The sequence below is a fragment of the Monodelphis domestica genome, chromosome 4 (genome assembly GCF_027887165.1).
Source record: "Monodelphis domestica isolate mMonDom1 chromosome 4, mMonDom1.pri, whole genome shotgun sequence".
Lineage (NCBI taxonomy): Eukaryota > Metazoa > Chordata > Mammalia > Didelphimorphia > Didelphidae > Monodelphis > Monodelphis domestica.
In genome coordinates, this window is record NC_077230.1 from 189,470,627 (window position 1) to 189,495,980 (window position 25,354).

The window sequence follows — 25,354 nt, forward strand, 5'->3', positions numbered from 1 at the left end:
TTATCTAAGGTGATCATCTCTAGATCTCTTTGTGTCCCAGCACCCAGCACAGTGAATGACCTACCCTTATAGTCTGAAAATACTCAACAGATGCTAGTCAATTATTTGTTCTACTGTTAGAGGTTTGGGGAATTTTAGAAGAGGAAAGCCTTAACCCTCTCTGACATAGCCCTGCCAAGTCTCACTGAATCCTCTAGCTGCCCACTTGGCTAGCCTCTGTAAATCCTCTTCCTGAGGCCTGGGAAAATCCCTAGTCTCTCCTGTGTCTCTTCCCCAAGCCAGTCACTAAACCCCAGCTGTCTCCTACAGCCAAGACAGATACGCTTGCTTCCTAGTTACCTTGTTTGCCCTTTGGTCCCCAGGCTTTCTCCTCCAGATTCGGACCTCCACAGCCATTAGCTGGAAACATTTCTCAGTGGTCTGGGTTTCCTGGACAGGAAGAAGGGGCTAGCTCGAGCTCTGAACATCCTGTAATGTTCCTTTGCAAGCAGAGCATATTCAAAATCCTTGAGGTCAGAAGCTTGCATTAGAGCCTGGGCCCCGGGACCTCTAGGCTCAAGACACTAAGGCTCTCGAAAGCAGAGGCATTGCTCTCAATGCTTTTAAACCTCAAGCCTAACTTACTGAAGGCTAAGTGATTTTTGCTTTCATCTCTGGATCCATGCTAATTTACAGGACTGTTTCCCAGCCTTTATAGGATGGAATAATGGCATCAGGACAGATTGTGCAAGGATGCTCAACAAAACATTTATGGTCGTCGAAATGTGCATTATGGTTCCCAAAATGGGATTTCAGGGAACAGACGCTGTATATTTTCCTGTAATATGTCTAGTTCTCTATCTCTCACCCTACTAGTCCAACAAAGCACCGTTTAGTAAACCCCAAGCTGGGGCAAAAATCCACCTTTTGGGATTTGCATCCAAGCAGGCGGGCTATGTTTTTGTTCTTTGTAATATATCTTAAGTGACCTCAAAATATTGCAGAAAAACACAAATTCCCAGTTCCATCAAGTGACATTATGACTTTTAAAAGTGATCAAAATTCTTTTGATATAAAATAGGAACAGAAATAAAATATTGAAATCATAGAATTACATATTTAAAGCCTTAGAGGTCATGCTACCAACCACCAGCTTCTTTTACAGAGAAAGAAATTGAGACCCAGACAGACTGAGTGACTTGTCTAAGTTCACATAGAAATTAAGGACAATAGCTAATTTTTTTTTTTAGAAACTCTTACTTTCCATCTTAGACTCAAAACTATTAGTTCTACGGTAAAAGAGGGGTAAGGGCTAGGTAATGGATTAAGTAACTTGTCCAGGGTCACACAGCTAAGACATGTAAGAGGTCAGATTTGAACTCAGGACCTCCCTAGGTCTCTATTTACTGAACCACCTAGCTGACCTCACTAATACTCTTTCTACTTTGCCTCAACAGCCCATACTTTTATAAGGTGGCCAAGCCTATCTAATTTCTGTGGAGGGGAAGTTTCATCCTAAAATTATAAAACTTTATACTATACAAATATGTAATACAACTCAGTGGATAATGAATTACTATTGATTCATATTTATTAAACCTTGTTTTCCAAGTCAATGCCAACAACTCCTTTAAAACAAAAGATATGAGCATTAATAGCCATTAATAAACAATTTCTTTTCCTTCCCAACAATTTAAATCATCTTTTCCCCATGGGTCAACTTCCAAATAATATCTATCCAATAACAATACCAACTAACAATAATAATAATAATTGTTATTATTATTGTTATAATAGATCTGTCTCTTAGTCTCTAGGTTATAGAGATTTTTAAGGGAATCACAAAATGATTCTTGTTAACATTTTTCTTAAAACCACAGACTCAGAGCAAGAGAGACAAGTCAATATGAGACCCCAAAAAGCTGAGACAGATTTAAGGACAGGGAGTGGGGGGGCAGCATAAAGTGGCAGAAAGAATACTTAGGAGTCAGAGTCAGAGGATCTGGGTTCAAATTATCATTCTGCTAGCTGTGGCTTTGGGTTAGGGTTAGTCACCTAATAAACCATCTGGCAGCCTCAGTTTCCCAGACACGCTGGTCTGGGATAGTATGCAGAAATATACCAATCTGGGGATCAAGTGCTAAAAAGCAACCACTGCCTTACAGAGAGACATTCCTTTAGTCAATAGTGCCTGGCACACCATAAATGTTAGCTATTATTATTTTACCTTCTCCTATAGGAGGAAGATAAACCTTTTCTTTGCACAACCTTAATGGTTATTTTCCACAAGCACAAATGCAAGCATAGCACATTCTCTGCATGACCCAGAAAAGAAAAAAAAATCTCCATTGCTTTCCAAACTTAATGGAAGCAAAGTTTCCATGAAGACTCTATCTGGGAGAGTGGGCTTCCTGCCTTTTCTGAGGACATGCTCAGGTGCCCTTCACTGGCCATTAGCTAGCCTTTGTGCACAGATCTCCCCTCAGCAGACATCTGCAATAGGGTTTCAAGGAAAAGTCTAAACTAAGACAGACTGCATTCAATTCAAGGACAGCCAGGTGGACCTGGAGTCAGGAAAACTCATCTTCCTGAATTAAAATCTGGCCTCGGACCCTTATTAGCTGTGGGACCCTGGGCAAGTCACTTAACCCTTTTTTGGCTTGGTTTCCTGGTCTGTAAAATGAGCTGGAGAAGGAAATGGCAAACCACTCCAGTATCTTTGCCAAGAAGACCCCAAATAGGGTCACAAAAAAACAAATGAATAATAACAATGATATTTAAATCAAATTACCTACCTTTTCTTTCCTCTTTCTCTTGATACACCGTAAATACTACCTTGTCACTTTTCCAGGCTTAATGCCTCTGTTCCCTTCATCTGTAAAGTGAAAGAAAAGACTAGACTATGGTCTCTGAGATATCTTCTACCCTTAAACCAATCCTATGATATTAATCTAAATCCTATGATAATATTATAAAATATTTAATTTATTATATATTATAATTCATAATTTAATTAAGTAATTAAAATGAAATAAAATAAAACCTCTCAGTTTAAATGGAATATATTGAGCCTTCTCTGGAGTCAAGCGAATTGAGCTGAACTTAAATAGCTTATATGAGGGAAGGTTTTATTAACATGTTAACTCTCCATGTTAGAAGAGATCATAGATGATGAGCCCAGTGTGGGAAGGAAAAAATAGCACATCTGGACTAGAATACTGATGACACAGGAAAGGGAGAATTGTAGGATCACAGACAGAGAACGTGAAGGAATTTCAGGGGCCTCCTAGTCCAACCTGCTTTTACAAATAAGAAACTAAAGTCCAAAGAGGAAATTCACATTGCCCAAGGTAATAAGTGGTGGAGTCAGAATTTGAAATTAATTTCTTTGACTCTAAATCTAATCCATTTTATTTCCCCTAAGAAGAATATAAGTTCCCTATGGGCAGAAAATATTTTCTTTTGGTTTTTTGTATTTGTACCCCAGAGGCTATCCCAATATCTGGTACATAGAAGGTTCTTAATAAATATTCGTCAAATTGTGGCATATGATGGTGATGGAATACTACTGTGCTATAAGGAATGATGAATCAATGGATTTCTATAAGAACTGGAAGCACCTCCATGAACTGATACAGAGTGAAATGAACAGAACCGGGAGAACATTGTACACAAAAACGGAAACATTGTGGGAAGATCAAATGTAAACGATTTGCTACTAATAGTAATGCAACGATCCAGGACAATTCTGAGGGACTTATGAAAAAGAATACTATCCACATCTAGAGAAAGAACTGTGGGAGCAAAAATCCAGAAGAAAACATATGATTTATCACTTGTTTATATGATTATATGGTTTGGGGTTTTGGTTTTATAAGATTACTCTATTTAAAAAATGAATAATATGGAAATGGGTTTTTAGTGATAATACATGTAGAATCCAGTGAAACTATCTGTCAACTGCAGGAGCAGGGGAAGGGAGACAACAAGAATCATGTAACCATCATACCCATCCTGGGAAGTCTGACTCAAATTTAGTAGTAGGTTGTTCTTCTTAACTTTTAGTCGTGAGATTTTTTTTTTGAGACTAGTTGAGTACAGTAGTGAGAAAAAAAGAAAAGAGAGAACAAGGAGACTGAGCTGTAACTGACTGTGAACAATTAATTGAGATAACTCATTACCTTGGGGTCAGCCATTGAAATTTTTAAAATAAATGGCATATACTAAAAAATTTTGGAGAAATCAACCATATACAATAGTCAGCTCACTTTCTTCCCATATTTCAGTTAAAATGTCCTGTTGATATTTCCCTGCATGAGCTCTTTATATTACTATCAATCTTGTTAGTATATGAGAGATGATCCATTACATAACCAATGAAAATAAGAAAATTCAAGTAAGGTATGCCCAGAAAAGCAAAATTGTCCCCAAATGACAAACTGCATTGGTTATTTATAGCAGTCAGTAGTTTCAAAGTGTAAGGATGGCAAAGGAATCTTCTTTTTTACATTATTTGACCTACAGTATTTGATTAACACATATCTAGTCATTACTCTAGAAAACCTTTAGCTTCTCAAAAAAAAATTTTGTGTGGCATTATTATAATCTACCACTTAAGAAATTATTTCAATTCATGATTTCAAGTAATCTTTATGTTAATACAATGATAGGAATGTTTCTGGAACCACAGCAAAATGTATAGAGAAAGCCCTAACTATTCTGACAATGGGATCAAGTATCACTCAGATGTCCTCAAGCCAGTCATTTCCATGGTTCAGTGGCTAGAACACTGGGCCTGGAGTAAATTCAAATCCAGACTCAGACCAGAGGAATGATCCTGGGCAAGTCACTTAATCTCTGTTTGTCTTAATTTCCTGGAGAAGAAAATGGCAAACCCTCTAATATCTTGTCAAGAAAACCCCAAACAGGATCATGAAGAATTGGACATGAGTGAACAACAAAGGCTGAGAATACAAAGAAAAGCAATTAAAAAAAAATGAACCTGTCCTCAAGTTGCTTGTTGAGGGAAAAGACAAAAGGGAATTGAAAAAGGAGCAGAGGAGGAAGTACTAAATCAGGAGTGTGGTGGCTAAATCTGGAAAAATAAGGGATGATTTATCTGGGCCTTTCCCCAAAATGAAGGTTCCTGGAAATACTCACCAATGAGAGAAAAGATGAGCAGGAATGAAGTCATAGACAGCAGGGTGAACGTCAACACTTTAAGATTTGTTCAGTTGAATGAGACAGGGGAGGGAAGAAAGAACTCAAAGTCTTTGGGTCTGGGCAGGGAGCAGAGAGAAGCTGAGACAGAGAGGAGCTCACCTGGGGCTCAGCTTTCCCTGGCTTCCTGTTTAATTATTTTTAGTCTCTAGGTGTCAAGGTCAGCGGTGTCTCCTGGCTAAAGAAGTACAAACTCATCCAACACCCTAGGAATTGCAACACCCCAGCTGGCCTGCCCTACTTTCAGCTGTGCCCCCTGAATGCATCAGAGTGAAGATAGCCAAGAGGAAGGTACTTTCTCAGCTGAGAAGTTACATAAGACAAACACATCTCCCTGGTGGCCTGCTGCTTCTCTATTAATGGGTCCTTCCAGAAGACTCCCTGGTGATTTCCCAGGTTTGGACCCCTTCTGCTAACTGGAGCTGAAATTTAAATACTTTAGTCACAATGAGAAATAAGACTTTGATTTTGGGAAAGATTGAAGGCAAAAGTAAAAGGAAACATCAGAGAATAAGATTGGACAGATTTGGAGAAATCGTAGATGATAGAAGGGCCTGGCATGCAAGAGTCCATGGGGTGACAAACAATGGGACACAACTGAACCACAATTGTTAAGTTCTTTTTCTACCTCCAACCTGCCCCTTTGGTTTTCATAACCTGGTTATTGTGATGTGATTCCCCACAGCATCTTGTTTAGTCTCTTGGATCATGATTTGGGCCACATACTTTTCTCCCTTGAAGTTTCTTTCTCTGGAATCCTATTAATTATGCCATAATCCCTGGCAGAGGCAGCAAGGATAAGGGGAGGTACTTACTTCCTACTTTTGCCACTGACTGTACCATAAATCTTGTTTCCCCAAGTCTCTCACTTCATAGGTGAAATCTCTCATATTACCTTCTTTCTTTCCTGGTCTTCCCAGTTGCCAGTACCTCCCACCCCACTCTAGTTGTATGCTAGAATAAATTTTCTGTGAATTTACACCTGGAAAATAAATCAATGCTACAATTCAGGGCTTGGTTTATTGTTATGTTTACTGCCTAGACTTAAGCAACTGATAGAGAAAACTTTAATAATTCAGATTAAACTTAAAATGTATCATGGGTCCATTTGGGAGAGAGGGGGATATCTGTTGCTAAACATTTGCTAGCACATCTCAGGATTTACCCTACAAATCTTATACAGGGTGACCTTAATATGTCATTCCTTCCTGTTTAACAAATCTCACCCATTTTCTTTAATTGCTTGAAGCTATTTCCCTTAAAAAATAGGGGGTTAATCTGGCCTCAGACACATTCTAGCTGTGTAACCCTGGGCAAGCCACTTAACCCGCATTGTCTAGCCCTTACCACTCTTCTGCCCTCTAACCAATACACAGTATTGATTCTAAGAAGGAAGGTAAGGGTTTAAAAAAAAATTTTTTTTAAACAGGTGGTTGTCTTCTGGCCTATTTGGCATTCACAAAGAATTAACACTGTGAAGATTGGATTTAGCTCTCCCCTGAGTGTAACAATGAAGGTACTTAGCTCTTCCCTGGTTGTGAAGATTTAAATTGTAAATCATGTCTATTTTTAGATTTTAATCCCCATATGTGTTAATTCCGTACTTAAAAGTTAAGTATGGAGACCTGCCTATTTTTAGATTCAATCACAAAAAATACAAACACAGTACTTAAAAGTTAATTATGAAGATCTTCCCATTTAGATCCAATCACCAAAAGTATAGTGCAAATATCTCACTTAATCATGAACCGGGAGGTCTGCAACCCATGTGTGCAGTAGTGGGCAACAAATCAGAATCAACTAACTGCCTTCTGGGCAGTCCTAGAGCAGAGCATCAGCTGTGATTGGTAGACATGGAATTAGGGGAAGTGATGCAAGAGAAAATGCCTTTAGAAGAGAGAGTGCTATACAGAGTTGAGAATTCTTGAAGCAGAGTTCAACTTGGACTTCCACTTCTGCTGGATGTCAATTCTTCATGCTTTTGAGTTGAGGCTGATGAATAGGAGCAGAAGAATCTGCTGACTGGACTGACACTTAGTGAGTAAAAGGCTGACTCTTAACTGCTGGATTTTTTAAAGAGACTTCCCAGGTTCTCTGCTTTGCCAAGGTTGACTGAAACTAATTCTCCCTGCCCAGAGGGGCCAGGAGTAAATTACTTAGTGATCAGGCTAGGTATCTTACCTTATCCTCTCTCTGATTTCTTGCTTCACTCTTTCTACATTTTATAAATAAATTGAAAATAAAATTTCTTGGAATTAATTAAATTCCAGGCAACCAAACTCTTAAATAATCAAGTCCAACCCTTTAAAAATTAACCCCTTTTTCCCTTTACACCACTTCCAATCCCACAAATCACCTAAAGGGATTCATCCAGGTTCAGCTCTTAGCTCATTAACTCTCAACTTCTCATCCATTAATTTATATTTTTCTGATTCTCCCTTTCAATAACTATCTTCCAGCCACTTTTTGAGAGCTATGAATGGTCTGAATCATTTTCCCATTCAGTCTGATATTTAAATGGCTGAAAAGCTCAATAGCACTTTCTTGCAAGCTCCATATTTTATTTCCAAGACAGTCAATGAATGAACTAACACAAAACACAATGTCTTATACATAATAGATGCTTAATGCATATTGATTGATTGATGAAGGGACTAATAAACCCTGGGCCCACATAGTTACATCTATTTCCTAATTATCTTTCTTCACAGAATCATGGGATCATAGATTTAAAATGCAAAGAAACCTTAGAGATTACCTAGTGAGTCCAACCACTTCATTTTACAGATAGAGAAACTAAAACTCAGGAAGATTAAATAACCCACCATGACTCATCCTTTGTATTTTTGTCCACAGATCCTTTTCAGAAAATGCACCTAATGTACTGGTGGCTTTCTATCACTTTTGATGGAGTCAGCTCTTCCACTCCTGGGAACTAAGATGGTTCCTTACTCTGGGAGCTGATCAAACTCACCTCCAGACAACAACAACAACACAAAAATTAAAACAACCCCAGACATTTCTAATTGGTGGATAACTAGTGAGGAGGTAGATTAATATTTTTCAGTCCCTCCTTGATCTCATTTTTGAGGGAATCATTGGAACAATGGGTGTCAGAGTTAGACTGACTCTGTTGTTCCAGGGTCATCCTAGCTAAGAACATAGAGGGTCATCACCAACATCATTCAGTCCCTGGAGATAACTTTGGAAACAAAGACACCAACTCTAGAAAAAGATAAGTTACTTAAACTCTCTAGTTCTAAGTTTCCTTATATATTAATTAATTTGTGTGACAAGTAAAAATTTCAAGAGCCTGGGTTCCAGGTAAGAAACATTATTTTATTGACTAGACTAGCAATAACCAATAAATTCATTGGTCTATCACTTCTCTAGGTGATCAAAGACAACTCGATTCAATGTCTTGAGTCATTTAAATATAATTTTGAAAGTTCATTATTCAGTCTTCCCCTTCACTACCTTAGATATCTTTAATTGGTGGATACCTATTGAGGAAGTAGGTTACTCATGATGATGGGGAGAAGTCATGCCTGATGGAAGGATTTCAATATAGACTTGCTGATCTAGATGGAGAAATCAAATTAAGTCTGGTTCAGATTGACTTCCCTTCTTCATTCTAATAGGGGAAGCAAGGATATAGCCATGCCAACCCCTACTCCCCCCCAACTAGAAACAAATTTGAATGGAGCCAGAATTGTTTACCAGAAAAGATACATCTTAGTTTCTCAATCTTAATTTAGAGGATGCACTGGGACAAGGATTGTGAGAGCAATCCTATTGTGAAGATTGGATTTAGCTATCTCCTGATTATAACAATGAAGATACTTAGCTCTTCCTTTATAGTGAAGCTAGAATTGTAAGCTACAATCTATTTTTAGATTTTAACTACAAAAAGGTGTTAAGTAACTACAAAAGGTGAACTTAACAAAAGAGATGTTAAGTAACCCAAAAAGAAAATCTAACCAAAGAAGGTGTGAACTAAAGAATGGGCAGTCCTGGAGAAAAGTGTCTGCTGTGATTGGTAGATGTGAAAATTTAGGGGAGGTAACACAAGAGAAAAAGGTCGTTAAATAGAGGAAACAAAGACTGAAGAGTCAGTCACCCAGGCTTGGAGTGAAGGACAGAGGAGCAACTGGAACACCGACACCCAGACTTCTTTTTTAGACTGACACCCAGACTTCTTTTTTAGACTGTCACAATTGGTGAGTGAAAGGCTGACTTAGTGGACTTGCTTTTCTCTTCCCCTGGCTGGGGCTTAGAAATTCTAACTGACTTAGTGACCCCGACTTTATGGAGGTGTGAAGCCTCCAGGTAAGGCCCATCTTCTTGAGATTCTCTTCCCTGGCTGGGATTTAGAGATTCTAACTGATATCAGAAGAAGCCAGAGTTTTCTCTCTCTCTCATTCCTTAATATCTTCTTTCTATTTTAAATATTGTAAATAAACTACCATAAATTCTATTTACTTTAGTAATTCATAGTGGGATTTAGAAATTAAATCCCTGGTGACCACATAATAAAACCACCTAATTAATATATTTCATCACAATTAATCTTAACACTATGATTGTCAGGATAAAGGAATAAGGAAAAATACGTTACAGAACAATAATCAAAAGTGGTACAATATTAAGAATAAATCTTCTAAGTAAATTGAATTAGCTGGTCTCCAGGGTCCTTTCTAACTCTAGGTCTATGGTCCTATAATTATTTGACCATGCAATCTGTTCTTATTTAGCATGAAGGAAATTTATAAAAGGGCATTCTGCAGTGGGAGTTTGTACTATTGGTATACTCTGATCAATTACCAAATAATAACACTGCTTGTATTGTTGTCTAGAATCCACAGGTAGGGCTCCTGAAGCCATTAGCAATACCAAACACAGAAAATATACACCCTAGGTGAGAGCTTAGTGTCCTCATCTTTGGGAAGGCTGCTAGTAGGGGAGTCACTTACAACACCTTCAAACTTATTTAATTCCTGAAAATCAATAGTCAATCTCCATGTGCCATTTGACTTACTCACAGGCTAAACAGCATTATATGGACTATTAACTCCTTAGATTATATCCTTTGTCTCCAGCTCCCTTATTTTCCCCCACTGGTTTTATTCTTTCTCTAGAGATGGGGTACTACAAACAAACCAGACCATCTTCAGGTGTGTTAATAGCCTCTTGGGGTACCAAAGAAGGAAGAGAAAGGGAAGGTAACAGGTCCTATTTACCTAGAGACCCATATTGAAGAGCAGTTTTCCTGTTCTGAAATATTTAAAAGGTCCCTACAAGTAAAAGGTTTTATTGACATTGTCTAAACCTTTGGAACAATACAAGAAACCCAATGGATGATTATCTTGTTGTTCAGTCCATTTTCAAAGACATCACTGGGTGAGGCTTGACCATTAGTGAATTGGATTTAATCAAGGCAGAGTTGCACAAAGTCATCAGCTTCACTCTCTTTTCCAGAGTAATCAAAGTCCAGTGACAAGATAAAAGTCAAGACAATTTGCAATGACATGAGGAGTATCCTCCTTGTCTTACAAAGTCCTTTTTTTTTATTTTTTAAAAAAATATTTTTCCAAGGTTGCATGATTCATGTTCTCTCCCTCCCTTCTTCACTCTCCCCTCTGGGAGCTAACAAGCAATTTCACTGCTTATCAAGTTCTAAGGCCTCATAATTAACTTACAAACTTACAAACTAGTCCTTACCTCAGTTTTGTAATCAGTTCAGTCTCTAAGAGTTCACGTTCATCTAGTACTTTACATTTCACAAAGGGCTTTCCATACAATATCCCTGAGAGGTAAGGAAGGGAATTGTCATTCTCCCCACCGTACAGATGAAGAAATTGAGCCAGTACATAGTCAAACATCTGAAGATGTCCAAGAACATTACTCAGTCCAGCATCAAGGCAGCATTGCTTTAACTTCCTACTAACCTTGTATCCTTAAGTACATGATTAGGTCCTTCATGACTACCTTGTATTCTGGCTTCTTACCTTGCTTAAGTCCCTCACTCACTAAATCTCACCAGTCTTCTTAGGGACTAAAATATACCTCTGAACCATAACCTTGTACCTGAGACCCTGAGACCTTCCTCCAGATTTCCTTAATGAGTATCAGCCTAATTGCCTTCTATCTTCTATTCACAACCTGTTGACTCTAACTTCCTGCTATAAGCCACATTTGCTGCCTATTGCACTGGAATATCTAATATCTTCCTGCATATATCCCTACCTACAGTATTGCCTGTTTCTCTATCCTCTATGACCCCTGTCAACATGGAATCTAGAATCCCCCAAATTTGTAGCCACGTAGAATCTGAAAGCCCCCCAAGTTCAGTTAGGCTTGAAAGTAAAGACCTCAAGGTTGACTTTGTCCCATTAGAGTTTCTCACTTAGGGAAAGCCAAACTCACCAGTGTCTAATTAACAATAGACCTTAAAGTAGTTTAGGTGGAGCTAGATAATACCATCAAGTGTTAAGTACCCTTTTTTTCCCAATGGTTTCTCCTCTTAGGCCAAAGTCCTTTATCTACATCAGTGATGGATAACCTTTTGAACTTGGTGTGTCAAAATTCACCAAAAAACCAAGCATAAGTCGGGTGGTGTGTCACTTTGAGAAAAAAAACCCATAATTTCTCAATAGTTATAGTTTAAATAACAAAAATGTATAATTATAATATATAACTGTATTTAATAAACCAAAAACTAATTATTTAACTTACCTGCTTAGTGACTTCTTTGTTCAACTGTCAGTCAGTTTCTTTTGTTGGTCTTGATATTATTTAATTTGTGTGGAGTGCCATGAACTAAGATAAGTGAGGGGGAGGGGGAATTCTTTAACTAACCGGCCTACTAGTGACTTTTTTTTGTTGCTGAATTTCATTGGCTAAATCTTCAATTGAAGGTTGGTATTTTGTACACTTCAAGCCCAAACAAACACTATTAGCTTCATCTGTCAATCTGTTTCTTTTGTTGATTTTGATATTTAATGCTGAGAATAAGGTCTCACAAAACTACGTAGAGGGAAAAATTGTGAATAGAGTAAAGCCATTGCTATTTTTCATGGTGCTAAAAGTGTCTGGTAATCAGTTCCAGGCACTCCTCCATTGCACATGGGTTGGAGTCCTGCCTAGTCTTCTGCCTTAGCCCCACCCCTCCCCACCTCTCCCCAGTCAGCTGACTGGTGGGGGGAGGGGGAGTTTGCAGGGGGAGGTGCACTGAGCCTACATGCAGCTGTGTGTCATCAAAAATTGATACGTGTGTCAGTGCTGACACGCATGTCATAAGTTCGCCATCACAGACCTAGGTAGCCCCAGCCCTTGGCTAGAGCTTTTTCCTTTTGTATCCATTGTAAAGACTCAACTTCCTGAATTCAAATACAGCCTCAGACACTTACTAGTTGTGTGACCTTCTTGGGCATATCACTTAATTCTGTTTCCCTCAGTCTCCTCATCTGTCAAGTGAGCTGGAGAAGGAAATGGCAAACCCCTCTAGTGTTTTTGCCAACAAAACCCAAAATAGGGACACAAAGAGCCTGTCAACTCTATTTTGGAACTCCAAGTTTGCCCCTGTCCCATGGATTTAATGATCCCAGTTTATGTGGGATTAGTAAATAATCAAATCTTAAGTACCCTTTTTGTCTTAGAAGTCCTCTTCCAGGTAGCCCAGCCCCTGTCTGGAATCTTCCTTTTGTATCCATTGTAAAGCATCAGACTCTCCCTGATAATCCAGCCCAGGACTCTTCATTTCCTGCTGGCCATTGTAAATCTTGAAATTTCTCAGACTTGTGAATGTTAAAAATTTCCAGATTGAGGAATCCTCCATTGGAACAAATTCCCTACTGGAAACATTCCCCATTTTGAAGTGAGAACTCGCCAGAATCAGAAATGGGAGGACCTCTACTCCACCTGTACTTAAGACTGCTTTAGGGGAGAAAACTCCTTGCTAAACAATGAAAGTACTTGGACCCATGCTTATAATAAGGCAAGGAGTTCTTTGAGCCATGCCTGTTTTTTAGAATTGATACAATGGGATGCTAGGTACCTAAAAGGGTCGGGCAAGTTTTCTCTTAATGAGATTAGTCGACTCAGCTGTGTTTTCTCTGGTTCAGACTTACTGAGGAGATTAGTCGACTTAGCAGGAATTCAGATGGGCTGTCCTTTAGAAAACATCTACGGTGATTGGTAGATGGAAGAACTTAGGGGAGGTGACATAGGAAAAAAAACCCTATATAAGAAAAGGTATCTCTTGAGCAAGAGAGGCTTGGAGATCCTGAGGAGGCTTGGAGATCGTTAGATCCTTGGAGAGAGATTCCTTGGATATAGATCCTTTTGGAGGAGGCCCTTTGAAGATCTCTTAAGAAGAAGTCCCTTGGGAGGCTGACTCTGGCTGGAACTCCCTCTGGGGAGACTCTGTTCCCCAGACATGCTTGCTTTAGATAGACCTTGTGGTGAGTGATAAAAGACTGACTGACTGATCTCTCTCTCTTAAGACTCAGATCTAGGCCATGTTGGCTTAAGGCCCTTTATACTTATTTCCTTTTTCTCTCTTTCCTTTAATTACTCATTGTATTATAAATTAAATTCTCTATAAAACCCAGTTGACTTGGGTAGATTCATAATTGGGAATATTTCCCTGGCGACCACCTTATATTTGATTTAAAACAAGACACTGTAGTGAAACATATTTTCTGCAGTCACAATTTACTCACCTACTCTTATATATAATTTATATCTTCCACTATTTAAATCACTACAGTTTAAGACCTCAACTATTTTAAATCTTACACCATTGTAAAGCAAATCAATCATACTTCCCAGTCATTTATTCCCCAAAAGGTATATAAGACTCCCAAGTTCTGTTACTCTTAGGGGAATCATCTTTGGCCCTGCATTCTCCCAGAAACACTGTTCTGAGTCCCAGAGCTTCAGCTCCATGTGGCGGCAGAATATTGAACACTGCCTCTAGTCCTGATTAAAGATTTGATCTTGCTGACTACTTTAGTGGTTCTGTGTTTTTACAAGTTGACAAATTGGACCGGACTGAAACAACTGAACAGAAACATCAAAGTAACTATTGGTAGGCACTAGAGATTGTAACAAATGAAAGAGTTGTTGGCCTTAAACTTTGACCACAGTAATATGGTTTCAAATAAAAAATATAGTGGTTGCCATGAGAAAATTCCCAAATATTAAATATACCCAAATCAGCTGGGTTTTGTGGAGATTTTAATTAATACAAATGAAGGAATTAAAGAAAAGGAGAGAAACAGCGTAAGAGGGAATAGTAGGAAAAGGGCTAGACCAGCTTAGGCCAGCCTTAAGGCTTAAGCCTTAAGAGAGAGATCAATCAGTCTTTTATCAACTCACCACAAGATTTGCCCAAGCAAGACTCTAGTGTTCACCACCAGTTCAGCTTTGGCAAGCTCAACTAAGTTCAGCCACCAAGCCCTTCAAGGCAGCTCTGGAAAGCTGCCTATCTCCAATTCAGCTTTGGCCAGCTGAATCCTTCAGAGACCTCTTTTTAGCTCCTTTTAAAGAGAATTTTCTCCCATGTCACCTCCCCTAAGTTCTCACATCTGCCAATCACAGTAGACTTTTCCAAAGGACAGACCATTCTTAATTCACACCTGAATAGACTAAATTTTTGAGTAATTCACATCTGAGTAGACTAAACTTTTCTGGGAAGACTAAAACTTCTGAGTAAGTTCACACCTCTTTGCAACTTGCAAGTTTGCCTGACCTTCATGGGTACTTAGCACCTTCCTAAAAATAGACTTAGCTTAAGTACTTTTGCCTCACTATAAGTATGAGTTAAGTACTTTTCATTGTTCAGTAAGGAGTTTACAACTTTATCTTCCCCTAAAGTATGCTTAAGTATGGGTGAAGTAGAGGTCCTCCCATTTCTGACTAAGTCCCTTCATTGTTTAAAATGTGGAATGGTCTTAGCCAAGTGTTCTGAAGTAGGGTCTGAGAATTTTTAAGATTCACAATCCCCCCTATGATCATTGGGAGACTAGTCTCCCCACTGATCATTTAACATAATCATCTTGTAGTCCTAAACACACTTCTAACTACACAAACATACAATATTCAATTTTCTAAGAGGAAATTAGAGTAGAAAAGAAAGAAAGCAAAACCAATGTTTTGCTAGGTGTATTGACAGAAAGCCAAATTAGGGGCAGTCCCTTTTGGCATAAATGTATACATTTACAATAAATGTTCAATCAATCTTCTGTTCAATCAACCATATCCAAAGTTCATTCTTGGTCTTCTTGATGTAGTGTAGATTTTTTTTTGGCATCTTTATGCAACAATTCATTCTCTGGATTTCAGAGTTAGCAAGCTTCTTCCTTGAAGATCTTTTCTTGAACAAAAATCAAAATCTTGGATTTTTATAAAAATACAATCTCAAACAAAAAATCAAAAATCTTGGATTTTACATTAAAATACAATCCCCCCTGAAGTAGGTGTTAAAAAACATCCAGTTCAGCTTAGGATGCAATGTTGAGTTATGGGGGTGTATGAGTCAATTATCAAAAGAAGAGAAAAACACAACCCAAAACATAAGGAAAAAAATTCAAAATAGGCCCTTGTATAGGTCCAATTTAAAGTAATTTCTATCTACAAGTCTGTAGTATAGAATGCAGTAATATTACACTTATCCATTGGTAGCCAAGACTACAGGAAGTTGCCATAATATAAGAAGAAAAGAATTAGAATTCTATTTTGATAGGGAAACGTCATTCCCTCATCTGATTTTTGACATTCGCAGGGACATAGGGAGCCAGCATGATAGTCAAATTTTGTGCTTATATGAGTACTTCACAAAGAGTGTAGATATAAGGAAGTCCTACAACTTAACATATGTCAAGCACCGCAACCTCAAGTCTCACATTATTATTTCCTGTGTGCTCTTTTTGGCACTTTTCAGATTAAGCCTGTGCTCCTTGTTTTTTATCCCTTTTTCTGGAATCATACATTAACATTAATCACAGTCTCATAACATTTTATCAATAAATGGCAGGTTCCCATAGTTTAAAGCTTTTGGGTATGCATTGATACTATAGCAAGTATATATATATATATATATATATATATGTATATATATATATATATATATATATATGTATGTATGTATGTATGTATGTATGTATGTATTAAACTTCTATTACTGCAGAAAAATATTATATTATTTATGTGTACCTTTAGTACAAGAAATGAGAAAAAATCAAATATTCTAATCAAAATCAAAAGAAAAGCAATAATAAAAATAGGGGAAAATTAGTAATTCAATGTGGCTTTGAAAAACAGCATCCATTTTTCTATGGATTATTATCTCCAATGCATATGATAGGGTAGAGTTAATTAGTCTCAACAGAAGATGCTTTCTTCACATGTGAGCAATGAATCCAAGAGTCCTTCTCTCCAACCTTTATAGATGATGGAGTAGTTAACAATATTTGGAATGGTCCTTCCCATGGGTCTTCCCATGAAGAGAAAAGTCTAGTGGTCCGGCTTATACTGCAGCTCCAGATTCATGAAGTTCACACAGTTTGTGCTGTAATTCTTGTATATAGGAAGCAATAGTAGTATCTCCTCCTAATAGTAAAATATATGCAGAGGAAAAAGGTTTAGCCTGTATAGGCGGATGTCCAAAAAGCATCTCAAATGGTGAAATGTGTAGGTCTCCTCTAGACCTGCTTCTGAGATAAAATAGGGCCAGAGGGAGAATTTCAGGCCATTTTAAATGGGTCTCAGTGCATAATTTGCCAATCATAGTCTTAAGTTCTTTATTCATCCTCTCCACTTGGCCTGAGCTCTGGGGGTGATATGGAATATGGAATTTTGGAGTTATCCCCAAGCAAGAATATATTTGGTTTAAGACAGAATCGGTAAAATGACTCCCTCTATCGGAGTCAATAAGTGCTGGCAGGCCAAAACGAGGAATAATTTTTTTTTAAAGTATCTTTGCAACAAAATCTGCTGTGGCTCGGGTTGTAGGAAATGCTTCCGGCCATCTGGTTAGTTGATCTACAATTACTAGACAAAATTTATAACGTCCAGCCTTTGGCATCGTTATAAAATCTATCTGTAGATGTTCAAAAGGTGTGTAAGCCAGAGGACATCCCCCAAAGGCTTTTCCACGATATGCATGTTGGTTATATGCCTGGCAGATAGGGCAGGCTGAACATACTTTAGAGGCTATAGTAGTTATAGCAGGGGCTATCCATACTCTCTTAATAGAGTCCACGATGCCCTGGGTGCCAAAATGACCATTTTTATGAATACATTGGCAAATTTGGTTATAGAAACTTCTAGGGAGCAGGGGTTTTCCTTCAGATGACACCCTTACTCCATTAATTTGTTTTGCTTTAAATTTTTGTTTCCATTTTTCCACTTCCTTTTCATTATAGGAAAGTGATAAATTTAAATTATCAGTGGTTGTTAATGTTAAAATTAATCCAGGTCCTTCTATGGCTGCTAGCTTTGCAGCGGCATCTGCTCGGTCATTTCCTCTAGAGACAGGGTCAGTGCCACCTGTATGGGCAGAGCAATGAACTACAGCTAGGGCTTTAGGCAGTTTGAGAGCAGAAAGAACTTCATTAATAATTTCTTCATTAGCTATGGATTTTCCAGCTGAGGTTAAAAATCCTCTTTGGAGCCATAGCATCCCGACTGAGTGACAAATGCCAAAAGCATATCTAGAATCTGTATAAGTTGTTGCCTTTTTATCCTTGGCAATTATACAAGCTTGCTTCAGAGCTATGAGTTCTGCTCCTTGAGCGCTAATGTTAGAAGGTAGTGAAGCTGACCATTCAGTGGCAAATTCTGAGACTACGGCAGCTCCAGTGTAACGTATGCCATCCCTCATAAAAGAGGAACCATGGGTAAATAAAATCAGATCTGCATTGTCTAAGGGAGTGTCCAAGAGGTTATCTCAAGGCTTTTCTGCCATGGACACTAATGTTTCACAGTTATGTAATGGTTCTCCTGAAGTAGGTAAATCTGGAAGCAAGGTGGCAGGGTTAAGAGTTGAACAGCTTTTCAAGGTAATATTTTCACTATTTAATAAGGTTATTTCATATCTTGTAATTCTCTGATCCGAGAATGCCTGTGTTCTATATTTTATCAATAATGCTTCAATCTCATGTGGGCACATTATTGTTAATGGACATCCCAATACTAAATCAATGGTTTTTGTTACTAGTAAGGCTGTAGCAGCTACTCCTCTAAGGCATGGTGGTGCTCCTGCTGCTACTGGGTCTAGTTGGGCAGAATAATAAGCAATTGGGTGTTGAGAAGGTCCCAAAGTCTGAGTTAACACACCAGAGGCTACTCCTCTTCGCTCATGCACATATAAAGTAAATGGCTTGTTGTAATCTGGGATGCCTAGAGCAAGGGCAGACATGATAGCCTTTTTTAGATCTGATAGAGCTGACAAGTGTTCAGGCTCTAATTTGAGGGGTTCAGGAACCGAATCCTTTGTTAATGCTATAAGGGGTTTAGTGATTTCCCCATAGCAAGGAATCCATTGTCTACAAAACCCTGTTGCTCCTAAAATTGCTCTCAGCTGTTTCTTAGTGGTAGGAGCAGTCAATTTTTGAATGTTCTCAATTCGTTTTGGAGAAATATAACGAGCACCCGCAGTCAAGATGAATCCCAAATATTCTACTTTTTGGAGACACCATTGAACTTTATCCTTAGAGATTTTATGTCCTCTTTTGTGCAATTCCAAAAGAAGGTGTTTGCTATCTTCTTGACATGTTTTTGCATCTGTTGAAGCCAAGAGTAGATCATCTACATATTTGATTAATTTGCTATTTTTAAATGTTATATTGTCTGTGTCTTGGCTCAAAATTTACTCAAATAAGCTCGGACTTTCGACATAACCCTGTAGCAGCCGACACCAGGTATTTTGTGAGCCCTTCCAGGTGAAAGCAAAAATATGCCTGGAGTTCTCATGTATAGGTATGGAAAAGAAAGCTGAGCACAAGTCTACTACTGTAAAGTATGTAACTGTGCTAGGAATAGAGGAAATAATAGTATTTGTGTTGGAAACTATGGAGTGTCTCTTTATAATGTGATTATTCACAGCCCTCAGATCCTGTACGAATCTATAGAGGTGCTTGGCATTGGGCCCTCTTTTTGGTTTTTTAACTGGCAGGATGGGAGTGTTGTATTCAGATTTGCAAGGGATTATTATTCCCTGATCTATTAATGAATTAATAACTGGTGAAATACCCTCAATTGCCTCTTTTGAGAGGGGATACTGCTGAATGGAAGAAGGTGGCTAGATTTAGTTTTTATCTGCGCAGGAACAGCAGATTTAAGTAAGCCTATATCGGAAGAAGATGTGGCCCAAAGAGACTCAGGCATATCCTTAGGTATTTCAAAAGTGGGAGGCTCTTTTGCCTCCTGGCGCTCTGAGAAAAGTACAGGGAGTAAATTTAAAGATTCCTCTGGTACTTCCAATGTTAAGGAGCCATCTAGGGAGCAAGTTATTGTGGCTCTGAGTTTGCATAGAAGATCCCTCGCCAGCAAATTTAGATGGGAGTCAGGCATCAAAAGAAAGGAATTTTCTCTAGGGGTCCTACAGACACCATTCTAGGGGCAAGTTTTTTAACTCTTTGGGGTATTCCTGATACTTTCAAGATACAAAGACATAAGTGTAACAATCCTTGCCCTTAAAGGTGTTTTCATTCTACTGGGGGGAAATAATGTACACACAGATAAGTAAATACAAACTATATGCAAAACAAATGCAAAGTAGTTTCAGTGGTAGGCAATCACTAATAATCATGAAAGGCCTCTTATAGACTTATACAGCCCTGAAAAATGATGAGTATTTGTTGGTGTCAATTAGTTGAACAAGCTTTTGAGCATTTCAGGGGTGGGTTGCAAATAGCAATATCTAGGAAAAAAAAACTTGATAATCATTTTCATAATTTGAACTGAACATAGTTGTAAAGGACATTCCAAAAGATACCAGAACAATAAGGAAACAAGAGGCAAAAGCCAAAGGGCTCATATGTACCAGAAGAAGGAAGATAGAGCTTCTGGATATAATCAATCAATTGATAACCACTTATTTTTTTATTCTTGTTATTGTTGTCTCTGGCTCTCCATTTGAATTTTGTTATTTTTCTAATTCTATTTAATATTTCTTTTGTAATTTGGTATAGTGCTATATCCATATGTTCATTTAGGTAATATCATTTTTATCATGTTGGTATGGCCCAGTGTAATAGGTTCAATATCCTAACCCTTTCTTTCCCCATGCAGGGTAAGCTAGTTTTTCCCTAAAGGATACTGATGTTCCTGGAGAATTGATTGGCTCAGGCTGTTCGGGGCTCAGACTGTTAACATTACTTCCTCATCATCACCTGAGTATAAAGCAGCCAGGAAAAGTGGGAAGAACTCTAAAATGCATGGCTGGTGGATCATAAAGGGATTTTTGCTCAGTTGAATCAACTCATGGAGAGGATGCAATGCCTATCCTTGCTAAAAATCCTTCTCCTGCTATGGCTAAGTAAATGTACTTTTGTGAACTCTTGAATGACCATTAAGTGTCTTGTTTTGTTCCTGTATCCAATCCAATACCAGAGTATTTGGCTGAAGCAGGCCCAGCCCAGAGTACTCAGTTATGAATGTTACTGAGTCTTTCCAGAAGGAAGTTAAAAAGGGGGTGGAGGGGGGAAGGCCACAAACAAGCCAGCAAATGTTGATGTGATCATTTTTAATTTTTAAAATAATTTAAAAATTTTAATTGTTAAAAATAATAATCTTTTAAAATATTTTTTAAAATAAACTTTATGTACGAGGCTCATGGTTTTGTAATCTCTTCTCTTGCCTTTTTTGTATTAGAAATGTTTGTGTTTGTCAATGATTTCTAGTTCAAAATAATTTTTTTAACCCTTACCTTCTGTCTTGGAATCAATATTATATTGTATTTATTAGTATTGGTTCCAAGGCTGGAGAATGGTGAGGGCTAAGCAATGGGGGTTGTGAGTTGCCCAGGATCACACAGCAAGGAAGTATCTGAGACCAGATTTGGACTCTAGTCCTCCTGAGTCCAGAGCTGGCATTCTGAGCCACTAGCTACCCTGACATGTCTTCGTGATATCTCTGTGTGTTTGATTTATAATTAGCAGCTTTTTCAGTATTCAAGACTTTGAAGGAATGGGACGTGGGAAGAAACAATGAAGGAATAGGACAGGTAAGATGGGGGGGGGGGGGATAGAGAATTAAGGAAAGTCCAGAGCAAGAGGTTTTCCTAGGAGGAGATGTTTGGGTACAACATGGTAGTGGTCAACCCCAGGAAGCTAGTGTGTGGGAGGAAAGGGAAGATGAGGGGAAAGAATAATAGAATACAAAGATGGTGACTTAGAGGCATCAAAAGTAAATTCCAGGGACAAAATAGCTCAGTGGATAGAAAGCCAGACCTGGAGTCAAAGTCTCTGGTTCAAATCTGGCCTCAGACACTTTTCCTCACTGTGTGATCCTGAGCAAATCACTCAACCCCAGTTGCTTAGCCCTTACTAATCTTCAGCCTTAGAAACAGTACTCAGGTCTTGATCAATGACACATGTCAAACCAAGAGAAATTTGGCCTTGGCTAAGGGAGGGGGGTTGGGAGAGGGCAGGGAAAGAATATGAATCTTGTAACCATGGAGGAAAAAATTTAATTTAATTTAAAAGAAAAGAAAAGAAAGTACTCAGTATCAGTTCCAAGAAAGAAGGTAAGGGCTTTTTTTAAGTAAATACCTCCAGAAATAAATACTACATTGCACTAGCCCTCCCAAGAGACATCATAGGATAGTGGAAAGTATAAGGAGCCACAGAACTTGGGTTCAAATCCTACCTCAGTCATTTACTATTTTTAGTAAAGGACAAATCCTTTAATTCTTAGCACAGTGTCTGTCACATAGTACGTGCTTAATAAAGGATTATTAATTTATTCACCTCGTTGGATCTCAGTTTCCTAATCTGTAAAATAAGAAGGGGAAAAAAGGACTAGATGACCTTCAATATTGCTCTTGGATCTAAATCTATGATTTTTTTTTAACCCTTACCTTCTATCTTAGAATCAACCTTAAGTACCAGTTCCAACACAGAAGAGCAGTAAGGGCTAGGCAATGGGGATTAAGTAATTTACCCAATGTCTCACTGCTAGGCCAAATTTAAACTCAGAGCCTGGCTTTCTATCCAGTGAACCACCCAGCTGCTCCAGAAACTATGATCTTTTGACTCAGAATAACAAGGAGTTCCTTGCCGTAACTTGTTGGCCATCTTCTGAGTAACAGTATTTTGGACAAGGATTTTTTGCATATTTTGAAATACCCAACTTGACTGCTGAGTGCTGCTCTGTCCTAGATATCATTTTTTTGTTTGTCTACTTTGTCCCTGACCTTCCAGCACAAATAAACATGTGTGAGAGCGCTTAAGGCCTAATCAGGGACATAGACTGGGTAAAAGTCAGGCCAGAAAATAAATGTTGTATTTGGCAGGCAGAACAAAGACCCTTGAAACAAGAAGGCAACCATATAAAGTTAACTCAAAATCTAGATATGCAGTTGAATATTTGCTAAATAGCTGGCTCCAGCTTTGGAGCTGGGTGGCCAAAAGCAGGTCAGGGCACCATATATATTTATTTCCACTATCCTACAATAATAGGCAAATAACTGCAAGAGCCCGGTGTCAGCATTTGCTTTTTTCAAGATTTCTACTTGAATTATTATTGTTCCAGAGCAAGATTTCCAGGCCACTCTCCCAATCTTGGGCATTTTAGGATTCCTGATGTCTTCCCTTTGATGAGGAATTTGATCATATTTAACATTTGATATTATTAACTGCATACATGAAATTTCATTCAATCTACATATCCTTTTCTAGGACCCTTTTGTGGATCATCAGTTTGTTGGCTCAGCAGGCCCCCTTCTGTGATATGGAAATCACTTTAAAAGACTGATATATATTAATTTAAGGTCGCAAAGGAATTCAGCTATGTAATTCCTAAATGAAAACTCAAGTCAGCAGTTAACCTTTTATGGTGTTTTAATTACAAACAGGAGGAAGAAAAGTATTAGAGGGAAAGAGAGAGAGAGGGAAAAGGGAGAGAAGGGAATAGGGCATAAAATACCCACTCTGCTTAGGCTGGGCCAAAGGCCCAAGGCCTTGGATAGCCAAGGCAAAGAGATCAGTCCCTATCACTCACGTGACCAAAATGGAGAAACAGTCTGAGGGCTCCTCCACTCCAAGCACCAGGCTCCAACCACCACCTTCTCCCTCCACACAGGAAGTCCCCAGAACTCCTGAGCTGTCCTCTACCTCACTTCCTGTCTCTCACATGTGCCAATTGTGGTTCTAGCTTGACCTAGGACCACCCAGAGGTCTGTCCTTTTTGCACATGTCTGTTGAAGGTCATATTCTCAAATAATTAAATCTTGAGTTTTGCTGCAGCCCTTCCTGATCTTGTTACCCTGAGTAGGGTGGAGATTGTAGTTTCCAAGACCTGATTCTGTTATTCCAAGTATCTCTATTGTTATTGATCAGGAAATAGCTAAATCCCATCTTCTAAAGAATGGTCTGAATAGGGTTGAGTAGTTTTGAAATTCACGCTTCAAGATAATTTTTTATATTCATCAGTGAAGCACTGCAAGGCAGTAAGCTGAGAACTGGGCAGAGTGCTGAATTCTAAAATCATCAATGTCCTTCGAGTCCTATTTAAACTTGCAAAGAAATCTTAACATTAAGATTTTAGGGGCAATTAAGATGGCTCAGGGGATAGAGAGCCAAACCTGGAGATGAGAGGTCCTGGATTCAAGTGTGACCTCAGATACATCCTAGCTGGGGGACCCTAGGTAAGTCATTTAACCCCCATTGCTTATCCTTTACTGCTTTTCTGCTTTGGAACTGTTACTGGGTATCAATTCTAAGAAAGAAGGTAAGGATTAAAAAAAAAACATGTTTTCATGTTCAATATCAAATTAGATAATGTATATAAAATGTTTTGAAAACTTTGGAATACTAAATAAATTTGTTATTTTTTATGCATATGGTGGGGAGATAGGAGGGAAAGGAGGAAGAACTGTTTTTCAAATTGACAAGGAATATCTCATACCCTCAGACTCGTTTTTTTTTTTTAAACCCTTACCTTCCATCTTAGAATCAATACTGTGTATTGGTTCCAAGGCAGAAGAGTGGTAAGGGCTAGGCAATGTGGGTCAAGTGACTTGCCCAGGGTCACACAGCTGGAAAGTGTCTGAGATCAGGTTCAAACCTAGGACCTCCCATCACTAGGCCTGGTTCTCAATCCACTGAACCATCCAGCTGCCCCCAGAGTCTTTCAACTAAATAGTAAGTTAAGGGATATCTCTTACCTCAGGATTAAGTTATAATGTCTTAAAACATTCATTTTATAGCATTTGCAAAAAGGGAAAAGAATTGGTTTAGTGCATTTATCTTCCAGAAATTTTTCAAGCCTTTCATTCATTTTTGCATTGAAACATTTTTTTTGTCATTAGTGTCCTATCCTGAGAAGGAATAAAAGTGTTTTACAGTTTCTACTCTGCACAAGAGTGCTCTACTTGGTAATGTAAGGGTCAGAAATGTAAGGGCTTAATATAAAAGATTGGACTGGATTCTTCAAGAGGAGGATCTCCAGGAATTTAAATCAATTCCAAAATGATTTATTTATAATTTATTTATAAAATATAGAGTGAACTAAGAAAATCAGAGAGAACATAGGGTAAGATATCTAACCTACACACTAAGTATTTTGCTCTGACCCCTTGGCTCAACCCAGGCCGGGCTAACTAGTCCTTAGTCAGAGGGGCCTCAGCCTTCAACCTAGAACCTGGGGATACAGGAAGCCTCTTTCGAGAGGCGAAGCCTCTCCTGAGGTTAGTCCCTTCAGAAAATCCAGGAAAGGAGTCAATGGTAGTGTGGTAGTTCTAAGGAAAATAGAAGCAATTCGAGGTCCTCAGTCAGAGCTCCTCCAAGGTTAAGCTGAAGACAAAAGACCTAAATACCTCTTCACAGGAAGTTCTTGGCATTTTTAAAGACCATTTCTTTTTGTCACTTCCTGTGACTTCCTTCCATTTTACATGTACCAATTATAGCTAAAGCTTTGCTTAGGACTG

At 38.5% G+C, this 25,354-nt stretch overlaps 1 long non-coding RNA gene across 1 annotated transcript in view; it reads right to left on the reverse strand.

Annotated features, from left to right (window-relative positions):
- Positions 1-5,340, reverse strand: part of LOC103100375 (uncharacterized) — a 332,870-nt gene extending 327,530 nt beyond the window's left edge. Inside the window, exons 1-2 of the long non-coding RNA XR_467681.3 lie at positions 5,140-5,340; positions 2,775-2,854 (exon numbers count right to left, since the gene is read on the reverse strand). This is a non-coding gene — a long non-coding RNA (uncharacterized LOC103100375). The remainder of the gene's footprint in view (positions 1-2,774; positions 2,855-5,139) is intronic.
- Positions 5,341-25,354: the final 20,014 nt, after the last annotated feature.